Source organism: Ostrea edulis, chromosome 6, assembly GCF_947568905.1.
Source record: "Ostrea edulis chromosome 6, xbOstEdul1.1, whole genome shotgun sequence".
NCBI lineage: Eukaryota > Metazoa > Mollusca > Bivalvia > Ostreida > Ostreidae > Ostrea > Ostrea edulis.
In genome coordinates, this window is record NC_079169.1 from 23,561,655 (window position 1) to 23,581,079 (window position 19,425).

At 33.5% G+C, this 19,425-nt stretch overlaps 1 protein-coding gene across 5 annotated transcripts in view; it reads right to left on the minus strand.

The window, feature by feature from the left end:
* The window catches only part of LOC125683318 (homeobox protein abdominal-B-like), a 136,486-nt gene that overhangs the window by 30,319 nt on the left and 86,742 nt on the right, over nucleotides 1-19,425 (minus strand). For all 5 annotated transcript variants that reach the window (XM_048924354.2, XM_048924352.2, XM_048924353.2 and 2 more), the window contains one exon: nucleotides 18,827-18,925. The gene's annotated coding sequence lies outside the window, so the exon portion shown is untranslated. The remainder of the gene's footprint in view (nucleotides 1-18,826; nucleotides 18,926-19,425) is intronic.

A 19,425-nucleotide genomic window follows, 5' to 3' on the forward strand; every position in this document is an offset into this window, starting at 1 on the left:
AATATGAACCCTGTCCCCCGATTACTATCCACATATTCGATTTTCTCTTACATCTTGAGGGGGGGGGGGTATGGAAGTTTAATTCGGAATTCAATATTATTCTTGGATAGTCACAGTTTAGCAATTTTGTCGACATATTCTTATATTTAAAAATTCATCATGCGTTATTTTTTCAGGGAAACGTCATAAAAATTGTGGATCTATTTAGGGAATTCAGAATTAATGTTATTTCAAAATAAATCTTAGTTATAAGCGAAAATGAAGTCAAGTGCATCACATTCTGAATTCATTATTGTAATAATCAATTTTCAATTATAACTCGACTCAGGGGTAATCAAGGAACATGTATATTCTATGTGATCTTAGCATTTGACATTAAACTCCATTTGACGGATCTATTGTGATGAATATTTCCATCTTTTGTTTTGTTTTTATTTCGTAGTTTTACGTCCAATTCGTCAAAATGTTTCATTCCTATATAGAGACGTCACCAGCTATAGGTATAAAGAAATGTTCAGGCCCGCCGATGTGTTCACCATGTGCCGGTATGTCATCCACAAAAAGTTATCAAGAAATACTGTCCTGTTATCGAATAATCTGTAATCACATCTGAAACCATTTTATTACTCATATGAATTTTTTGTCCAGAATTTAACTTAAGGCATTATTACTCCCTTTTGATGAACATTTCGATTAGGATTTTAATGTTGTATTTGAGGGATCGAAGGGGGCACACCTGAACTAGGCCAACATATGGTCTCACAATTTCAATTTATTTTTGACTCCATAAATCATATTTATAGTTTATGCAACACACTTATTATAACTTCGTCTCCAACATCTTTAAAAGCAGGTTAACAAAATGTTTTCTTTCACATACAGGTAATCATATATGTAATGTCAAAGAAATTTGTGTATAACATTAAGTTTTTAAGTATAGGCCTAGAATACGACAATTTTGCATTAAATATCGTTTGGTCAAGCTGTCTTAAAATTCTAAGCAATCGGATGTTCATCTTTTATCTGTATTTGTTAAGTTGATATTGTCAGGTAGAAATATTCTGTATCAACCTTCATTTGACTAAACATTAAACTAACTATAAGTTTGCTTTGGAGTGATACCCAATTTCTACAATGTCTGAAAAGGGAGTCTCCTGTAGTAAAATAGCTCTGATCTTTTGTGATCAAAGAATCGGTCCTACCACTCCTCCTTAAGAAACTGTTGAACGTTTGTAGAGATGTCTGAAGATGACCACATTTAGCAGTACAAATAATAATGTGGCCAAACTGTCCGACTGACCACAGATAACGGCACAATGTGCAGCAATGACCTCGTCTTCAAACAGAATTAGGACAGATAGAGAGGTGCTTGAGTGTCCTAATGGTCAGTTTTGTGTATTTTACCGGATAAGTTGACTTTAATCATTGTCCAATAGCGTGGGAAAATTAAGCATGGTGTATCAATCTTTCAGCTACTTGTATATCTTATACAATATCATAGAATTAAGGAATAATACTCAGGTCAGCACTAGTTTGTCAATATAGTAAGACTACTATTTCTTTCAAAAGGTTGGTTGTTAGACAATTTATGAAGCAAACAACAAAAACATCGCCAGGGAATATCTTAAATTATCAGGAAACATTGTACAGTGCGAGAGAACGTTTTACATTGTAAGTTACTACATGTATATAGTGCGAGAGAACGTTTTACATTGTCAGTTACTACATGTATATAGTGCGAGAGAACGTTTTACATTGTAAGTTACTACATGTATATAGTGCGAGAGAACGTTTTACATTGTAAGTTACTACATGTATATAGTGCGAGAGAACGTTTTACATTGTAAGTTACTACATGTATATAGTGCTTTGCACGTTTTCGAACTTGTGACACATCAAACGGGTTTTAAAGGGGTATTGACACGATTTGAGCTAAAAAAAAAAAAAAAAAAAACATTCTCAAATTTCATTTTTTCCATTTTTATTGTTTAGAATGCCAAATTAAGGTATTTCTAATCATCAGCAAAAATTTGAATTTCAGTTCCTGAGATACAAGAGGGATATAGAGTTCACAATCCTTGTTAGACCGCAAAAACCGAGGTCCCGTGTCCCAGCAGGTGTGGCACGATAAAGACCCCTCCCTTCTCAATTGGCTATAAGCGCCGAGCATAGGCCTAAATTTTGCAACCCTTCACCGGCAGTGGTGACGTCTCCATATGAGTGAAATATTCTCAAGAGGGACGTTAAACAATATTCAATCAATCAATCAATCAATGCACTAGGTAATTTATATACGTTTACGAATGATCAAACCTTTGGGTATTAATATTTTTATTTACTTGTATTTCGCAAATTCTATAGTTGTTATATGTATACATTTTCAAATACAAGCTATTACTAAGACAAATGTTTTCTGACGTGTTTCATATCAATTGTTAAGCCGTTCCTTACATACTGATTTTGACTACGGATTACTTCGTTTACCTGATCAAGATATAGGGCTTATGCTGTGTGTGACCGGTCAACAGGGAACGCTTACCACCTCTTCCTAGGTACCTGATACTACCTCTGGTATGTTCAGGGGTAAGCGTTTGCCCTTCCCTTAATTTTTGGATCAAATGTTTTCTGACGTGTTTCATATTAATGCTAGACGTTCTTTACATACTGATTTTGACTACGGATTATTACGTTTGCCTAATCAAGATATAGGGCTCACGTTGGATGTGACCGGTCAACAGGGACTGCTTACTCCTCTTCCTATACACCTGATCCCACCTCTGGTATGTCCACGGTTCCGTATTTGCCCTTCTTTTAATTTTGTATTCTTTATATAGGATTGATATTCGATATCTTTACTTGTTCATTTAACAGAGGAATTAAATCCATTTAAGATAAACTTAATTATGTATATAGAAGACTCCAATAACCCCGGTACGTTGCCTGACCACATTCGTAAAATGAAAGTAATTAGAAATAAATTGTAATAATTATGATAAAACTGACATACAATGTACCCTATAAAACCATCATGTCTATATATGAACCATATAATAGGTTATCTAAGATATTAAAAAAGGGAAGTTAAATTTAACCTTACACATCCCGTGAATATTAAAAATTCCCTTTTAGAGAATAAATATGAAATGAAAACCTTACGTAACATATTTATAAAGTTGTCCGATAAGCCTTGCGGATATTTTGAAGTTGTTCCAGGATGTGTTAACATAACAGTCTGAAACAAGACATTACAGGCACCGATAGTGGGGAGTTGGTTGTTTGATGAAACAGTCCTATTAACTGGGATGAAATAAGCAAAAGCCTAATGACGTCAGAGTTTTAGCTGTCATGACTATGCCAGTTATTTTGGTAACTTAATATGATTTTCATTTTTTTATCGTCTGCTACGCGTAAATGGGTTACTATGCGGTGTTATTCTGATATTATCACGTGTTTTCTAGGCTAATATGTACACAAAGTCCCGGTTATAACTGTTACAAGATAACAGAAGCCGTCGTTTGATAATCAGTATTTCATTAAAGATACAATGAATACAAGACACATACATAATGTACATGTACCACGAGATCTTATAGTCTCATGATGTTCCAGTATTGTCTTACAAATGATGTAGAAAATAATCAAAAGGCTGTTCATGGGCAACTCTTTCAACACTTATGCAAATTTCTCTGCAGCAGCAGAACAAAGACAAATATATAAATTTGTTTAACTAAAATCCCCCTTAAAATGGTACATACCCATTTGCTGGTATGAAATTCCCAGAAACAATAGTAAAATTCCCTTCCATTTTCAAAAATGTGTTTTGTTGAATTGAACCTGATTCATCAATTGAGGAAAATTAAAATGAACTAAGCTCTTGGGAGAGAGAGAGATAAACTTTTATTGGTATGATCTTAATGCGTCCCATATGGTATTAGACTGCTCCTCAAAGTCATAACAAACTCATAATATTAGTTAGTACCATATAAAAATGCGCCAGAAGAGAGGCTGGCCTATAAACCCGAAACGTTGGAAACAACGGCCAATTTGAGCTTTTGCATAGTAAATCAACTCCGCAAAACTTATAGTACGAAAAACGATTTAATATCCCCCGCTTACCAATTTGATTATTATACGAAATTGCTTATATTTGCTTTGTTATTGTCTAGGTTAAATTATGGTTAATGTTCATGTCAAATAGAAAAGGTTATGTTCACAACCCCATCGTTTTTGTAAACTTTTCCATGGGACGTCGGTTTATTTGTATGCATTATTGGACCCCTGTTTACCAGTGCAACATCATTGTAGTTTGAGGTCTTCTAATGTTTGTCTGCCTAAATGTAGAACAACATTTCAATACAATAGGATTTTACCCTCATCTGTAAAATTGAGGAATGGTCCTATTCTCAATCAGTGTCGGTGTTCTAGTCAGATTTGAAGAAGAATGGTGTGCAAGTTATTGAACAATGATGTTGTTTAATGAGTCAATGAATATTTCAAAGGAATATGTACTTCATTGTCAATTTCAAAATTCTGCAGCAAGTAAAATAATTGATCACTTCAAGAATATTTTTATCTGATGACGCTGTATATCTTAAATGTGGATTCTTTAAGAAATACCATTACAATTTTTTTGTAAGTCGTCCTGCTTTTTATATTTGAAAGAAGTAAACTTCAAGCTGTGTTCATAGATTAAAAAAATACCCTTTGAACTAAATACTTTTTTGTATGGTAATACAGTCTACTCACTTAAAACAGATTAAAACATTTTCTTCTTTGTACAAGAATATATTATATCCACAAAACGATTTTAGTAATACACATATGATTCAGTGTATGACAGTGGACACCACTCGCATTATGAAGTTACAAACATGATTATGTACATCGTGTGCAATGTAACAAGCCACACTCTTCTGGCTAAATTCTTTATGTCGGTATGTCTACCATTCATCTTGATTTTATTATTCATATTTTTGTGCCATTATTGACCTGCAGAATGATGAGAGGGTAAAAATAGATAATCTGTTTCTGAAATATATTTAATGTATTTCCCCCAAATTACATGTTATGTCTAAATAAGATTTGTCGTTTATGGGCTTTATATGTTAATTTTTTTTTTGTTTTACAATATTTGATATTTTCTTTCTTTTTCAATTTTAATCCCAATGTTCAGTACGTATGAGATACTTCGTTTGATCATTCTTTGTCAAAAAATAAAACGGTGCTTTACCCTTGAGTTTAACCCAGTAGTCAAATTTATGCAGAAATAATGGCCATTAATTCCAGCCCCTGGACGCCCAACTTGTAAAAAATGTAGTAAATAAGGATTAGGTCCCTCTGCCGCCACTTTAAAGTCTGGGAACCTCCCATGGCTACTGGGGGGCATCTCTGTCCACTCTGACCTCCGGCCAATTGTCCTGTTGGTACATTAGTATTGGCATTATCTAGTCTGCCCTTCCGCCCGTTTAATATTGCCCATTTAAATCGTAAAATTGGATCAAAGGTAAACAGTGGATTTTATGATAATCGATCATGATTTATTTATTTGCATTCACTACGATGGGAAAGTTGGTGAAATTGATTATGTATAGCAATGCGTGTGTGAAACATTGTCATTCGCCCAGTGCGATGACTTCAAAATAATAAAAGGATATTATATGAGCATTAAACGTCAATGAAAAATAAAGTCATTTGCATATAACAATGGAGTAAAAATCGTTAATCAATGAGAGAGAAAAAAGTATCAATGATTAAAATATATTACAAATAGATACATAATGCTGCCACTGATGAAAATCAATTTGATATTAAGTGAAATCTGAGACAAATGTTTAGAATTAAGGCAATTGTTTATTTCCTATAATTTCAAAGTACTTTGTGCTTTGTGGAAATATTCATCCTCTATTTTTAAAGTAAGAGAGGTTCATACTTCGGATTATTTTAATTTCTTATACACAATGTACCGCCTTTCTGTTATTGAGCTATTACACTGATTATACACGTATGAATATGGTGATGTTTATACGCTATTACACTTATTATACACGTATGAATATTGTGATGTTTATACGCTATTACACTGATTATACACGTATGAATATTGTGATGTTTATACGCTATTACACTGATTATACACGTATGAATATTGTGATGTTTATACGCTATTACACTGATTATACACGTATGAATATTGTGATGTTTATACGCTATTACACTAATTATACACGTATGAATATTGTGATGTTTATATGCTATTACACTGTGATTTTACACGTATGAATATGATAATGTTGTATCCTATACAATGTGATTTTTTAAACAATAAAATGCTTAACGGGTGTTATGCAATTTATTTGCAATGATTGCTACCTTCATCAACAGATGAAACCTACAAAGACATACCTTTTATTGTATATATCATATTTTTATGTATTTGATAAAGAATACAAACTAGATTTCATATAGTTAACCCATTCCTTACGAGGTACGGAACAGCCAATGCACCCCTTGATCTTGAAGACGCTCCATATTTGGTAATGATTACGCAGACAGGTGGTATAAAAATCCAGATCCAACTGGTTTGTAACAAACACATTCATTGTTTCAGATGAAAGAAATGTCGATTTCAAAAGAATTATAAGAGAAAAGATTCAGTGAATGTAAATATACACTTTTGAATACTGTCTGGTGATGTCTGTATGCTTGAAACAGTTATTTCTGTCAATAAACTATAGAACTTCAAGATGTTCAGGTATAATGCTCCCTTTTACATGTATATTGTAATTATTGAATGCACTGAAAACTTGAGAACCAAAAAAATGCAGGAGAGGGATTTCAATCTTTCAGTTTGAGAGGCATATCTACATTTCATTTTATCTCAAACTACTTAATTTATCATGCCTGTATTAGTCTTAAACTCTTCGGTATGTTTTCGTATTTTCTTAATAGAAGTCTACGAATGTGAGAGGTTAGAATGATTAAAAGTGAGCTTTGTTTCTTACCTCTAACAAATGGTGTCCAATTGTGGTACTTTTAGGTTTATAAAAATTCTGAACAAGTTTAATTAAATATGAAGATTTTTTTTTAATTTTGTACAATAGTTCATTAATTCCACAACGATTCCTGTCCTTAAATATCTGAATATACATAAAAGTGCTGAGTTGGATATGCAGCATATGTTTTTTTTTAAAAACCTGTAGTAATACAACTGCATGTCGATATTTAGATCTATCGACGACGTATTATCTATTAACAATAATGATTTTCATTCATTTGTCGATTCGATATATCCCAGTGAACTCGAAATAAAAGACACAATAGAGTCGTCCACTTCTAATTCATACTTAGATATTTTATTGGAAATAGATATTAACGGCAACCTAACCAATCAACTTTATGACAAACGGGATAATTTCAGCTTCTCCAACGTCAACTTCCCATATTTATATAGCATTATCACCTGCTTATGGTGTTTATATCTCTCAACTGATTCGATACGCAAGAGCTTGTTCTGCTTATGGTCGGTTTTAAAATCGGAGAAGGCAAACAAGTTGATGGTGCATGGGTTCGAACAGTCTCGTTTAAAGTTAGCATTTAGCGAATTCTATGGTCGTTATAACGATCTAGCTTGCCAATACAACCTATCATTAGGTCAAATGCTGTCTGACGTGTTTCATTCCGATTGTTAGGCCGTTCTTGGCACACTCATTTTGAATACGGATAACTCCGTTTGTCTGATGAAGACATAGGGCTCATGGCAGGTGTGACCGGTCGACAGGGGATGCTTACTCCTCCTAGGCACCAGATCCCACCTCTGGTATTTCTAGGGGTCCGTGTTTGCCCAACTCTCCATTTTCTATTGGTTATAGGAATTGTGAGATTGATCACTGTTCATTATTTTCACCGTTCATGGACGTTATTCAATATAGGCTCCCCCCTTTTTTTCTTCTTTTTCTTTTTTACGTATAACGCTTGCAGGTAACAGAATCTCCCCACTCTTCCTTCCTTCCAATTCATCTATATTTTATATTCCTTAGTAGATATGATCTTACCACGTAAGTACTTTGCTTGTGAATTGAACAAATGTCATATATTTTGAAAACGACGAACACACTAAACTGTCAGGCGTCAGAATGATTAGGAAAAATATACAAGAACAGATGTATCACACGGGTATGGTTATACAATATGACACCCTAAAACACACAATGAAATATTGAAATAGATCATTTGTTAAATTGTACATACATGTATATCTAATTTTCGTGGACTTGAATGTGTATGAAGAAGACTGAAATATACATTTTGACTGCTGTATAATCATAAAAGCTTGTATTCAATAAAATATTGTTTAGATTAATGATAAATTTTGAACATCACAGTAATCAAGATGTTGTTCGTGAAACACCACGTCTCCGACTGCAACTGACTTTGTGATATGATCTTCACTTTGACCTGGAACGGTCAAGTAGTGTTGAGAGTAGTGTGGTGTCTCTTTCTTGTAAATTTCAAAGTTTATGCAGGTTAGATAGACCATAGACCCCCAGGGGGAGAATAAATGTACTGATTCTACCCAGTATGTTGATGAAGTTGAAAAGGGTAACATATTTTCATAGCAGCTGTATGTTTTTTTTTAATACGCTAAAATAAGTCTTTATTATATATAAGCTAGGGATATCATTATGCTTATTTCCCCTTGAAAACCATCTGTGCTATATAATAGTAATTTGAAAATGTTTATTAAAAGGTTTGAAAAAATTTCATAAAGCCAAATTTTGTTTTGCTAAATCAATTACATTATCCCTTAATAATACCCACTGGAGAAAGCAAGGTATGACAGGCTCGGCAAATTGTAAATGAATACTCAACGGTGAAGTCAGGGGTAATCTATAGAAATTAATAAGATAAAATACGAATAATGAAATAACGAAATAATGTCATGAGTGTACCCAAAGATCAAGAAACCGACTATATACATTTCGTACAAGTTAACAATATATAGGCATGCTCAGACGTTTCCAGGGTTGATCATCGTATTGTGATTAAATAAGAAATCCGTCTTGTGTCAATAAACCAAGGAGTTGTTAACAGCAGCACAATTTTTCGTTTGAATGATTGCAAAAGACATGGGTATCAAGCTAATAGTGATTCTCTTCTCATGGATTGCCAAATAAGTTCTATTGTATATTTAAAATAAATGCCATTATCAAAAATTTATATATAAGACTATGATATATTTAACGTAGGATGTCTATACTGGTTGGAGGTGTGATTCCAAACTGTGGTTTTCAATTCTAAACCTAGCGAAAAACTGAAATGTACGCTAAGATTTTGGAATACTTTGGTGAAAGCAAGACTAAAATGACTAATATCAGGAATAATTAGGAATTCAATTATCCTGTCTTCTTAAAGGAAATCTCTCCCCGATCGACTTTTTGCACATTTCCAACCTTATTTGCATAGTTCTTTCTACTTTATTCAGGATCCGAAATACAGTCATTTCTGGTTCTGTCGTAAAAACGTGATAAAAAGAGACATCCTAATGGGTATGGCTTCGTACGGCTGTGGAACCAATTCCAGGTTTCTGCGTTTTCCTGGACAGTTACAGCGGAGGATTAGAAACCTCTTAACAACGCCATTACGTTCCTATGTCTTTATAATTCAGCTTCATGCATTAATTTATGAAGGTATTATACAGTATCAATTTTTCAAAGTATCACATTTTCGGGAAGGCTGAAGGATTGGTCGTTTCACACAGGTAATCGAACTGTGACATTTTACTCCACATTTCATAAGTGGATATCTAATATCAAAATCAAATATTGAATTTATGTTAGATAAGCAGCTGGAAAAGCCAAAAATTGATCCTTCCTCTTTATTCTAAATTGTTATTTTGATCGCCGACTTACGTAGGATCCGTTACATACATGAGACAAGTATTTCGCAATGTATACACATTGTAGAATACGGAACACTTTTTTTATGTGACTTCATGCATTCATGTCACAATCATGTTGTTTTTTTTTATCAAAATTTTTATAAAAAAAAAAAAAAAAAACACCCCCCAAAAAAACCCAAATGGGTGAAGAAATATTATTGGGACAAATATCGAAAAGAAAAGATTGACTTAATCATTCGCAATAATTTAAACAACAGTGATACACAGCCCAGACAGAGGGGAGGCTGAAAGGAAAACTAACAGAGGGGAACTACATAATCATCACCGCTGGCTGATCTGAAAAAGATACTAGGAGCAGCATACCCATAATTCATAAATTCTTCATTATGAAGAGAAAACATTAATTGTGCATGAATATCTTTTATTCATCATTGTACTGAAGAAAGAGAGGACTGGTATACACACAGTTAAACACAAATACAGGAGCGACGTCCGGTACAAAGAAACTACGACGTATATACCATTGGGATTTTAGTTTAGATTTGTTGTTTTGGTTACATTACAAAAGTTAATCGATTTTGGACTGGACCATATAGTGAAAATCTTTGATTTACTTGGCTATTCGTGTATATCATACAAAGAAATATTCTAACTTATTTAACCGTTAATGACAAATATCAAACTTTACAATTCTCCAATCAAAATTTTACAGACTTTATTAGTGTTTAAATTTCCCGCTAAAACAAGACAAATCTAAAAGGTTATGTATAAGAAAAAGAACTATTTGCAAACAACCATCTTACGATGATGAATCTGTAAGTACACATGTAAAACATGGGTCCTAACAAACAAGGTAAAGAAAATTTCAATAAGGAGAAATATACAATTATGTCATTATTCGCGAAAGGAAGTTTGTTGTTTTCCGTACGTGACATTCGAAATTTTTTTCACTCATGTGGAGACGTCACCAGCTTTAGATGAAGTCACACACATTTTGACCTAAGCATGGCGCTTACGCCAACGCCTTAAGTGACACGCATACGGACCTCCATTTTTAAGGTCATATTAGAAGACCCGTGACTTTCACGTCTGAGACCTGGCGCTTTGCAAAGGAACAATCACTACATATGCTAAACGCCATAGATTTGAACCAGTCGCGGTAGCTCCATGGTAGGCGTTCGCTTCGTAACAGGAAGGTCGTGAGTTCGAGCCCCGCTCATGCCATGGCCGCGTCAAACCTAAGATGTTAACATAGGTAGTGATTGCTCCTTCGCCAAACGCTCGGTATGTAGAAGTGAGAATCACGGGTCTTTCGGATATGACCTTAAAACGGAGGTCCCCTATCGCGGCAGGGGTTGCCACGCTAAAGAACCTCATTGCTACAAACCTGAGCGCTAAGCATGGGTCTAAATGTGTTGTACTTCACCTACAACTGGTGACCTCTCAATAAGAGTGAAAAGATTTCGACGAGACGTAAAACAAACATTCAATCATAGGTTTGATACGACAATCGAACACGGAGTTCCCGGTTGTGAAGCGATCGCCCTAACCACTAGGCTCCCGCGATCAGTGACAAAGCAAGAATACAAAGGAAGCATTTATTCAGTGATATATTGATATGCAATATATGTTTCCCTTACAGTGTATGTAATGTATTTTCATAAATAATGTGTCAGTTCTCTATGAACAATATCAAAATAATTAAACTATGCTTCTTAGCAGGGTGACGCAATTAATATGTGTCGTCATAATTGAGAGACATTATTAAATGACATTTTCTGAGCTTGAAATCTTAACTAAAAGACACCGTTCCATATCAAACACAAATGTATTATCATAAGTAATAAAATGATATGTATATACGGTGTGACCGTAGGACCCAAGTGATAAAATACGTTGAATTATTACATGTAAATATCCATTCACTTGAAAACATATATGATTTATGAAATTCGCCTTGCGCTAAATGCCCAGCAACATTTCAAATATTAAAGGCGAGAATATACAAGGATAGCTATATGATCCGCCTATCCATTTAACGCAGGGAATATAACGACAGCCTTTAGCTTCGATGGGTTTTTTTCTTTTCAGACCAAACAATTAGATATAAAGAACAATACATCGTTTGCAATTTAAAAGACAGCTACAATTCAACAAAATTAACAAACAAATTTGAATTAGCAAAAAAATAAGCGTATATAATATCGTATATTTTTATTTAAAGAAAATTGTGAATTCGTTCATTAACTTAGTCGTATTACTGTTTGTATATTTAATGATTTGCTAAAACATATGATATTGATAGTTATCATTCATTTTGAACAAATTAAGTGTTTAAATTACAAATTGAACGTCAGGGTCTTGTATCTGGGACAGTCAAATTTAAAACTCGAATAACTATTGAAGCAGCTAATGAACAATAAAATAGCGACTCCCATACTGCTCAAAAATTTTCATTGAAAGTATTTAGAGATTATCTCTTTTGTTCTGCCAATTGTGACTTTTTTCTTTCACATTCATGTTACCTTCAGAGCCTTGCTTTAGCGGACGGACGGAAGCTTTGCTCGGTATAATTTCCATTTATGCTGTGTGGTATGTAGGTATAATATGAGAGATTGTACTCGCAGATATGTGTATTTATATTTCTAGAGTACTATACCAACTATATTTTTCTCGATAAAAGTTAAGAAAATAAAAATATCTTGATTATAATTTGTATTGACATATCAAAATAAAATTGTGAACATCGAAGTGCAAAAGATATTTAGAATTGTACGCCGTAATTTTCTTTTTACTCGAATGTGTATAGAATGAAGGTACAGCCATAATAAATTTAGAAAATTCAAAAGAAATTGAGCAAGATGACAAATATTTTTCAAAAATGAAAATATTTTAAAACTTTTTATTAGTAATATAATGATATAAATTGATAATCCCCGTTCGTATTTTAACTTATGATGGGTACATGGAAATTCCTATAGGAATCTTTCGACCCCTACTGTGATCACACCACCCAGAGTCCGGGAGACATGGTTTGAATAAACTTGAATCTACACTACAAGAGGATGTCTGCCTATAAATGTGGAGAATTGTATCCTTGTGGATGTTAAGATGGGTTTCACTTTAGATCTGGCCCCGATGATCATGGTGGAAGAAATGTTGTATCAATACTACAGTAAGGTTCTCTTTCATATTAATTTGATAAACTGTATCCGTGTAGTTCTTGACCAGAAAATCTTAAAGAACTATCAAAACAAAACAAAAATGACCTTCAACAAGATCGAATCTACATTCTATGCAAACACTGTTATATTGATATAGTTACAGTATATAATTGTGTTATTGTGATTCCTGAGATGAAGATCTTTAAAGAATGTTGACCCATAAATCCCAGCTGTGGCCCCTTCCAGACCCTTGGGATTAGGAGAAACTAGAATCTTCATGATACATGTATTAAAATGTCTCAGTATTTTTAGACTGAGGCTTTCACTTCACAATTTCAAATTTTCTTGGTGTTTTAAGAAGGAGGCTTTATTTTCACGAATTACTACTCTGTCCTTGTGGATTTGTTTACACACTGCTGCTACGTGGTGTCCAACGCATACAAATGAGCTACAAGCCAAAAGTAAAACTCTAGAGGCCTGAAAGCCTCCGTCAAAGGTTTTCATGCAGGTTTCATTTCTTCTGAGTCAGTGCGTAATAATTGTTTTAAAAACAAGAAAACCTTGCTCATTTTTTGCTGTATAATTTCTCAATTGTTTTTCCTTCGGGGATGGGGGTTACAAGCCATTCATTTGAAGAAGCCTGGGTCATCTTTATCCAAGGATACTTTCTGGGAAGTTTGATTTAAATCATCGCATGTGTTCTTGAAAAGATGAAAGAGTTTATTTACTTCAGACAGACGTCGGACAAAGGTTGACCAGCAAAGGTTACTTGAGCTTTCAGCTCAGGAGAGTTAAAATCTCATATTGCTGAAAGTGAAAATGCAAATGCTTGTTACTCCTTAAAATGTTATGAAACTATTTAGAAATATTCTAACAAGTACAAGCTACACTGAGAATTTTTGCGTGATAAAACAGGAAGGGGTGGTGACTGACGTTTTGGAGTTTAACGTTTTTATACATATTTCATAAATTCTTTGCACGCTTTATGGAAAATTAGAAAGGATTTTAAAAATTCAGAATTTTCGAAATTGTAACATATTCCAGAAATATCACGACAGCTGTGTGTCCGGTAGAAGGAGTTATTTATACATACTTTTAAAAAGAAGTCAAAATCAAACGCCATCATGGAAAATGGTTTAATTTCACGTATTGCATGAGACATTAAGTACACTACACATGTCAGTTAATTTAGTAGATCACATGTTAAAGTGCCATTGTACAGTAGAATAGCTCACATTCTCAAATAAACATACAGTATCATATACCTGGTCAATACAATATCATAGTCACCCGGTCCATTGGATTTATATGTCAATGTAGGTATGATAACGTTCAGTTGAATTTTACTTTGACGTAATTTTTAATCATCAGTCGGTCTTTAATTGTAACAAACAAGGTCATTGTTTCACGAACCATTATCTTCATGTGTCATCCCACCATTTTCAAACAGAGATAACTTTCCATGATCACAATTCGCTAATGGTTACATTGTATATCTCTGATCTTCAATAGATTGGTTTAAAAGTCAGCACATTTCAGGAAATATATTCCCAAAGTATTGTCATTTCTCGTCTTGTGGAAATATTAACGAAGAAATGAATTAAAAACGTTATTTTATGGTCATTAGGGGTACCTATCCGTACGATAACTTACAGACGGGATATTCCTTACATTTATGATTTCATTAGAACCGATTTTATTCGTCTTTTATGTGCAAGGGAGGTATTACAGTATTGTAACAGATTAAGAAATATTGGAACTTCTGCACGTAATTGCATTTTGCAAAATAATTGATCATATAAATTTTGGGTCGTATTTGATGTGAAGTCTTGTCCTTATCAACTTTTACGACGATTTGATGTGCAACCTCTTCTGTACACCTTTGTTAATTGTCCTCGAAAACGAAAGCCTGGCCATAAAAGATTCCATTGTTTCTTTATTGCTTGAAACATAAGAACGAAAACTAGATTTTTGAAATTCACCAAATCAATATCCCTTATGTAAATTTAAATGAAAAATATCTCGGGAGTTTATTGTATAAGATTACGCGGTATTTTAATATAAATTGTGTTTCTGGTCTGATCGCACGTCAGTTTAGAGATACGATTCATGGACAGTCACTTTTTGTATATATCAGAATTTCAATCTGAAACGACCTCCCTTCTGACTTATGATTGGTAATAAACAATAAGTTGAAACACAATATTTTCATTTGCTAGCTTGTCTTTTTGTCCGTGATGGCAGGGTATTTTGTTGCTGAACCCTGATCCCGTGAAAGATAAGTGCATAACAGGCCAAAAGTCAGCCAATAAAATACCTCCCCAGATAGTGGAGATAAGTTACGAGGTGTGGAGATCTGTCTCTGTTACTATTGTTGACCCACCTAACAAAACAGCGGCATTTTTCTAATCCTTTCTTTGAAGGTTTACTGTTGAAGGTTGTATAAAATATCGTTGTTTATGGAAAACCATTTTGTGGATCAGCAAAAGTTAATTTTGTCGTGATAGTTTATGAATATTGTATCTCCTGAGATTTATTGTGTGATTTTAAGTTTTCGCTCTCTGTGTTGGTGATGGATGGTTTGACTGTTTGTAAGTACAAACAAAGGAAACAAAACGTTTTAAAGTGTCTGTTAAAGCCTTCAAACAAAATAATTTAGAACACATAAAATGCATTTACCCATCTTACACTATGAGAGTTCTTTTTCACAACCACGCTTGTCTACATTTATAAGTTGTTCATTCAAAGGGCTATTTACAACCAAATTGATGGCAAACGAAATGTGCTCAGAGTGCCAATACTATGTTATATAATTGCGTTTTAAGTGAGAGACAGATTAATACAGTTGTCCACAAATATTATTGTTTTTGTATTTGGTAGTGTGTGTTTGTTTTTTTAAAGAAATTCATGCATGCACACTATCTGTAAATTTGCATTGTGTCTCAGAAATGTTCAATGAAATCCTTGAATTTGAATAAGAAGTTTTTCTTCTCTTTTTCAAACTGAAACGCTGTATATACGATATGAGTTTCGTAGAGAGAGAGAGAGAGAGAGAGAGAGAGAGAGAGAGAGCTTATTAGTTATTTTGTTGTTGTTGCGTTTGTTGTTACAAACAACTGTTTGTCATCGAAAATTGGCCGTGGGGATCGACGCACGATATCCTGCGAGGGTGTTCGTAAAAAAAAAGTTCATTCTGTATCTATTAAACATTTAGCAACAAAAAATATGAATAGGCAAGAAAAGAAGTCCATATCCCAGTTCTTCCTGATTTGTTACACAGTATAACGTTTATGATAAATATGACCTTTTTAGAGCAGTACCGGCATTACTGGGCAGGTTCTAGACATAGTGAGAGCAGTACCGGCATTACTGGACAGGTTCTAGACATAGTAAGAGCAGTACCGGCATTACTGGACAGGTTCTAGACATAGTGTGAGGTATCTCCCCGGAGCATTGTTATCACATATGCAAAATGTAATAAAACTTCTAAAGCGTTGCAACATTGAGAGCCGTTCGAGAGATGGTTTTTGTTCAAACGACTGGAGGATTTGAAGAAGTATAAAACTTAAGACCCAATAATAAAACTCTAGTAAATGTTTCGTTTATGGGGGTTTATGGAAAGTGACCTATATCTTGGGTATTTTACTTTTACTATCATCGTTGCCATTCTGTTCCACATTACGAATAAGTAGGGGGCTTTGTTTATAAGAATCAATTCATTTGATAATAAGAGTGTCATTTCAATAATATCGATGCATCTGGATAGTGTTACAATGTAGTAAAAACTGGATATTTTAATGTTGAATATAAAGCACACGCATTTCACATTAATTCATAACAAACAGTATTTTTTATGTGCTTGATTTTGATAATATTATACACAATAAATTTCAATGATTCAAAATGAAATAAAAACAAAACGGAAAACAGGATGGTATATTTAAAGTAAACGTAAATATTTTTCATAGCAGTTGAGAATAAATTATCCAATAGAGATTATAAGCATTTTTAGTTTATATAATTAGAAATTCTCGGGAAAATGTGGGCAACTGACACCAAAATGTGATCAATATTTCAACTCAGGTTTTTATTTTTGTTGTTTAAATAAAAACTATGTGGTTATTTTGGTGAATATACAAAGATTTTGTCATTGAGAGTAACTGTAGAAAAGGGTTTTTTGCGTATTTTATGTTTTTGAGAACAAGATCAATCTAAAATTGTGTTCAGTTGCTTGGCAACAAAAATAAAATCAGATTGAAATGTTATTTTATTACAGATATCATGATAAAATGATGTATATCCCGTTTGCGCTGCAATTTTAGAATAAAGCAGTGATAAGCCCAAATATTTTGAGAGATTCCTCAAAGACCACAGGCAAACAATGACGTAAGGATGCTTTATAGAGCAACAATTAGACGGAAAATAATACTACAAAATAAGTAAAAGCAAATACTACATGTAGTATAAAAACTTTACAAGACGATATACCAATATGAATAAAGTTTATTGTACAGTTTACCAGTTCAGTTGTATCAAAATGGCAAGCGATCCGTTGTTTAAAGGAAGAAAGAAATGGGGAAAATCTAACACCATGAATTAAATGTATTTGTTTTTAAATGGTCAAGTTAAAAGCACGGAAAGTATATAATTATGTTGCACTGCACGTGGATTTGTTTACATAAGAATCTCGCGACATTCAGATGAAATATATATTGGTAACAACCACGTGTTTGGTAGAAATGCGATTATAAAATTGACATTTATTATGTACGTAAATACAAGTGTAAATGGGTTAATCAATCAATTACAAACATTACTTCAGAAAATAGCTGTTCAAGAATCTACCTGCATGCTCATATGTGATTAATGTATTCTCTGAATTGTATAAAAAGAGAGGTGTGCAAGGTCGAGAGATCGGTTTTAATTTGTTTAATTAAACAAAAGATCCAATGATAAGGAGATACAATCAGAACAGACGCATTATGTAGATGACTTCCTTCAAGCCGCAGCTAAAATGATGTGATATTTCATATGAAATGGGGGACAACCGCTCCATCAAAATAGGGTGCGTTTTCTGCAACATTTAATTAATTAAAATTACTGATTTGTTTTGGAATTTTGATGCTTTTTGTAAGTCTTGATCAAAATCAATTTACAATTAATGATATTAACCTATAGTAGATTCATAAGAAATTAACAAGAAAAAACTCTGTTTAATCTCGATTTTTATGCAGTTTAGAAATTGTTTTAGCAAGTGCTCTTTTGAAATATTAATTTTTATTGGTATAGAGTAACGTTACTTTCCTTGATAATTGATTATAAACTTCAGCTATAAAACCATGATCTTATACGACTTTCCGCGGCAAAAAATCATAAAAATATTCTTTTAAAATATAAACCAGCACTTAAATGCATTCGGTTGCGTTTTATGTCAATTTTATTTAGATTTGAGTGCCGAAGAAAATCAGGCGCTGCTCATAATACCTGCCTCCTTTCTACATGTTCCAGCACTAAGAATCTAACTTTTTTTCTCACTAGTATAGACGCCATCAAACTTTGATTACATCGCGGCCATTACTCTGGATGTTTTACTCATTCAACACAAAGTAGCGATTGAGAAATAAAACATCCCATTAAAGACGATAAAATTGTCATCAAGCGAACCCGATGCAAATTGTGCGTTCTTTCGTATTCCCGCAATACCCCTATTTATTTTCAAATTGTTCCCAAAATTCATCAGGGTATTAAAATATCTAAATCTCACCTTAGTGAAGTAGGAGGAATCAGGGTCGAGTTCTTTAGTCCCTCAGCTTCCAACACAACCCGACTGCAAGCCAACACTACCAAGCAACTTGGGATGTCTCTAAAATATTCACAAACTGGGATGTTACTTTTTCAAAATGCAAGTTCATTGAAAGTTGTCTCTAGGGAGATTTATAGCAATGCCGTGTTCTATTGGGTCTAATTATATCTTAGACGTTGATGCAGTCTTAACGTTGAATAGAAGAATAAGCCTTGAGAAAAGCGAATTCGATATCATCGAAAGTACGTACGACTGTGGATGATGATATCAAATTTCTTACTTTTTAAGCTTCACCTTCGTAAGATTCTTAAAAAAGGGGGCCAATATTGGTTGCTTACATATTAATTGAATTCAGCGGAGGGCGATTTTCAAGATGGATGCGATAAGGCCACTTAGACCAATTCACGACAAAGGTTGTGTATTACTACGCTGTGTTCGTTGCCACCCAAACATTGATTTGTGTTCATTAAAGCATTACTTAAAATAGATAGAAAACCTTATTAAATGGTTAATGAGAATTTATTAGTTGATTTAGATTTATATAGTAGGTGATTTTTTTA